The 5,348-nt window shown below is 40.2% G+C and overlaps 1 pseudogene; it reads left to right on the top strand.

Moving 5' to 3' along the window:
- The first annotated feature begins 232 nt into the window (after positions 1-232).
- LOC102924551 (protein-L-isoaspartate(D-aspartate) O-methyltransferase pseudogene) lies at positions 233-4,957 on the top strand (annotated as a pseudogene).
- The last annotated feature ends 391 nt before the right edge of the window (positions 4,958-5,348 follow it).

Here is a 5,348-nt window from a genome sequence, read left to right on the forward strand (position 1 = left end):
TCCACTTGGACTTGAATTTTGTGCAGGGTGATAGATGTGGATCTATTTGTATTCTTCTACATGCTGCCTTCAAGTTATGCCAGCACCATTTGCTGAGATGCTTTCTTTTTTTCCATTGTATAGTTTCGGCTTGTCATAAATCAGATGTTCATTGGTGTGTGGATTAATGTCAGGGTCTTCGAGTCTATTCCATTGATTCATTAGGTTGAGCTCCTGGAGTATAGTCGAAGAGATGGAGGAGGGGTTATATGATCAAAGGCGTCATCATGATGGGGAAGCCCACAGAGACAGTTTACCTGAGTTAGTGGGTGCTCAAGGATTCTGGACTGACAGCTGGGGAACCTGCATGGGACTGAACTGAACTAGGCCCTATGAATGTGGGTGACAGTTGTATAGCTTGGGCTGTTTGTGGACCACTGGCATCCCTGGTGCATGAACTGGCTTTTTGAAGGCCATTCCCTATAGAGGGATACCTTACTCAGCCTAGATACATGGGGGAGGGGCTTGGTCCTGCCTTAACTTAATATGCCAAACTTTGTTGACTCCCCATTGGAGGCCTAACCCTCTCTGAGGAGTGGATGGGGGATGCAGTGGAGGAAAGTGGGAGGAAGGAAGGGAGAGGGAACTGTGGTTGGTATGTAAAATGACAAAAAAAAAATCTTTTAAATAAAAACAGAAAAATGAAAAAAGACAGTTCTATGAGTAACAGGAATATATGTTCATAATCTTTAAGTTTTCTGAACTGCATGAAAAGTAATGCTTAATACTCTCTGAAAAATATTCTGAGAAACTAACTAGAGTGCCACACATATTTGGAGAACTTTAGTGTCCTAGTGTCCTCAGTATACATGCACACCCACTCTCTCAGTCTCTCTCTCTCTCTCTCTCTCTCTCTCTCTCTCTCTCTCTCTCTCTCTCTCACACACACACACACACACACACACACACACAGAGAGAGAGAGAGAGAGAGAGAGAGAGAGAGAGAGAGAGAGAGAGAGAGAGAATGAAAATTCTAGTCCTCCATGCATTGTTTATTAACTGGGAGTTCATTATACGAGTTCACACTCCCTGACAAAGACATCTAGCTCTCTGAAGAGTGGTGGTCTCTTGCAAACCGGGGCTACCCTCCTGTGGCTCCAAAGAACACACCTTCTATTTACATCTTGGTGTGTTTCTCACCATCAAAATGCCAAGTTTCTATATATGCTATCTGAATCCTGGCAAATAATTCAATAGCAACAAAAAAATAAATATAGAACATACAATTAAATATTCTTACTACATTGTATAAGTACATCTATGCACAAAAGGGCCAAAGGTAATAGAGTGTGGGAGGAAGGAAAAAAAGATATGAAAAAAGAAAAGGTAGGTAGAGAAGGGATTGGAGGTGTGAAAATGGGAGTAAAAAAGGAGAAAGGAAGAACTAGATATATGTAGATATAATAACCTGCTTATTCTATTCAAGTTCTCCTATCTCCTCCTAAAATAAATAGTTTCTTTCATCAAATAGCCATTTGAAGGAAGAATTTCCTCTCAGAAATGATGTGAATGAGATGTTCAGTAATTGGACAGCATTTCCACAATAATTCATAGCTGGGGGCCTTTATTCTTTCATCAAATTCAAGTTTCTGTCATTTTTTAAATGAATACAAATAAATCATCACAAGTGGAACACCCCAGGAACCTTTGTTGGAAGACAAATGGCTACAATCATTTCAGCACCATGTGCTAACACAGTTCGTATTAACAGCATGACTACAATCTTATTTTGGAAATGAATAAAGAGATGAAAAGAAAACATGCTTACTTTGTGGTTTAATGTTTTTCAATAACTATTTATGTCTATATTCCACCAAAAGGTAGAAAACTGTCAAGATGTGCTCTTGATAAGGGAAAGAAGGACATAACCCAGACAGATCAGACATTTTCCCCTTCTACTCGTAAATTTCAGAGAAGCTATACTAGTTTAATAAATCATCATCTAAAGCTGAGGTAATCTTTGTATATAAACCTGACAACAGAAAATGAGACATTGATTTTTCTACCTTGCCAATCTAACATTACTTACATCCTGGAATTATTCTGCTTTATGATGTATGGCAATTTTCTAGTTACTTCACTTAATTATGAAACAACCCCACCTTTGCATACAACACTGAAGTGAACCAAAATATAATGATAAGAACTTTCTGAATGCTTACTGTATCATCTTCAAGCACCATATTCAACACTTGTTGTTTTCAAGCATTCATTAATGGTACAATGCCTCCACTATTCACCCAACAACAATTAATTAGAATGTCTCTAAATTATGTCAAATGTGTTTACTTATTTTCTATTAAAATCATATTTATCTTATATTTAATAGACAATATATAGAGTGCAGAAATTGAAGAAAATTTTAGCCACATATACTTGCTCTGAATGATCCTGATTTTGATATTCTTTCTTAGTAGTGCTGATTTATTTAAACTTTCTCATGACTAAAAGACTTATTAGAGGGCTGGAGAGATGGCTCAGAGGTTAAGAGCACTGACTATTCTTCCAGAGGTCCTGAGTTCAATTCCCAGCAACCACATGGTGACTCACAATCATCTGTAATGAGATCTGGTGCGCAGGCATACAGGCAGACAGAACATTGTATACATAAAAATAAATAAATAAATCTTTAAAAAAAAAGACTTATTAGAGTATTCTAAACGATTCATGTATATACAGGCATGTGTAAGACCTACACATCACAGAAGTTAAAATATTTAAAATAAAATAAAATGAAAATATTAAAATTAGTAATAATAATATTAAAGGTCAGGATCTCAATTATTTCTAGCAAATGGGAGCATATTGCATAATGCAAGCTTCCCGGTGGTTCTCTGTTCTCTTCCTCCCCAACTCTCTGTAGGAGTGCTGAGATACCCATAATTACATGGATCTTGGGAGTGGAAATTAGGTTACCATGCTTTCTCAAGAGGCACATTTACAGTTCGAGCTAATCAATTATCTTGCTTATCCAGAGGGCCTGGTCTAGTTCCATCGGGGCTCCTCAGCTATTGGTTCACAGTTCAAACAGTTTCCACTAGTTTGGCTATTTGTCCCTGTGCTTTTTTTCCAATCATGGTCTCAATATCTCTTGCTCATATAATCCCTCCTCTCTCTCACCGATTGGACTTCTGGAGCTCCACCTGGGGTTTGGCCATGGATCTCTGCATCTGCTTCCATCAGTCACTGGATGAGAGTTCTGTCATGACAGTTAGGGTGTTTTGCCATCTGATCACCAGAGTAGGTCAGCTCAGGCACTCTCTCAACCATTGCCAGTAGTCTATAGTGGAGGTAGCTTTGTGGATTTCTGGGGACCTCTCTAGCACTCTGCTTTTTCCTATTCCCATTGGGGTCTTCATCTATCATGGTATGTCTTTCCTTGTTCTCCCAATCTGTTCTTGATCCAGCTGGGACCTCCCGCTCCCCTAAGCTTGCTTTCCCCTGACCCTTGCTCTCCATCAACCTCTCTCACCTCCCCCCCACCCCAGTTTGCTCATGTAGATCTCATCCATTTCTGTTGTTGGACGATCCCTGTGTCTTTCTTAGGGTCCTCTTTACTGGGTAGCTTCCCTGGTGTTGTAAGTTGCAGTCTGGTTATTCTTTGCTTTACATCTAGTATCCACTTACAAGTGAGTACATACCATGTTTGTCTTTCTGAGTCTAGGTTACCTCACTCAGGATGATATTTTCTGGGACCGGGACATGTCCTTGGTGCATGAGCTGCCTTTTTGGAACCTATGCTGAGATACTTTGCTCAGCCTTGGTGCAGGGAGGAAGGGATTGGACCTGCCTCAACTGAATCTACCAGACTGGGCTGACTCCCCAGGGGAGACCTTGCCTTGGAAGAGGTGGGAATGGGGGATGGATTGGGGAGGGGAGAAAGCTAGGGGTTGGAAGGAGGGAGGCCAGGGGAATCCATAGCTGATATGTAAAATTAAATTAATTATAAAATTAAAATATTTATTACAAATATATTTTGTGAATGAAGAAGTTTGGGGATTTTTTTTTAAGGAAAACCAAAACTTCATAGAAAAATTAAGAGTTTTAGTTGAGTGCTAAGTTTGAGGATCCTTATTTTGAATTTGCATATTAGCATTGATTTTTCAAATCAGTATTTACAGGGAATAAGTAAGTTTACTGGTCCCGATGTTTTGGCTTTCCTTTGTCTTTAGAAAGTTCTGTATTGAACTCCTTGTCCTGAAGCAGATTTTGCTGAGCTGCTTAGCCTTGGCAGTGGGCGCCTTTGAGGCTTAGAAGTGCCTCAGGTTTCTGTGGGACAGCTGCCATGTCTTCTTTTGAGGCACTGTGACAGTCAGAGAGAAGATCCTGGGGAGCTTCTAAACCCCAAAGCATTTGTTACCACCGCTCAGTGAAGATTGCTTCAGAGGCAGAAGCGGGTTTCCAAGCTACAATTAGCGCTCCTCACATGCGATCATATATGCACTAGGACTTTGACCAGTTGCACGAAGGTGCTAAAGCCCTCAACATAGGATCCGGAAGCAGAATCCTCACCGTGTGTTTTGCATGGATGGTTGGACAAAATGGAAAAGTTATAGGAACTGATCACATTAAAGAACTAGTAGATGACTCAATAAATAATGTCAAATAGGACGATTCGATGCTTCTGACCTCGGGGCGAATCCGGCTGGTTGTGGTTGATGGAAGAATGGAATATGCTGAAGAAGCCCCCTACGAAACTATTCATGTAGGAGCTGCAGCGCCAGTTGTTCCCCAGGCACTAATAGACCAGTTAAAGCCTGGCGGAAGATTGATACTGCCAGTCCGTTCTGCAGGAGGAAACCAAATGTTGGGGCAGTGTGACAAACTACAAGATGGCAGTGTCAAAATGAAGCCTCTGATGGGGGTGATATATGTGCCTTTATCAGATAAAGAAAAGCAGTGGTCCAGGTGGAAGTGATTTTCTTTTCTGCTCTTTCTTCTTCAACATATTCAAGGTGAAAGGGTGTGAACTTCAAGACATTAGACTGCAAGGGCTGTCTTTGGTGGCTTCCTTCATACTGCTCCATTAAAGCATCAAAAACTCATTACATGAAAAAAATAAAATTAAAAAAGAGGCACATTTACTTGCCGAGTCATCTTTCTAGCCCTCCATTCATGGACAAATCTCTCTTCTTGTACCTTCGTCTAGTCAACAAAACCTTGCCCTGTATTTAAAGTTTAGAAACATTTTTGTTTTGTTTTGTTTATTGTTTGTTTTTCTATAGCTATTATAAATAGCCTGTTGTGTCCAGAACTACCTGTTCTCCCCTAGGCCTAAGTGGTTTGAAATACCTGCTCTCTTCATTAGA

Source organism: Peromyscus maniculatus, chromosome 4 (assembly GCF_049852395.1).
Source record: "Peromyscus maniculatus bairdii isolate BWxNUB_F1_BW_parent chromosome 4, HU_Pman_BW_mat_3.1, whole genome shotgun sequence".
Classification (NCBI taxonomy): Eukaryota; Metazoa; Chordata; class Mammalia; order Rodentia; family Cricetidae; genus Peromyscus; species Peromyscus maniculatus.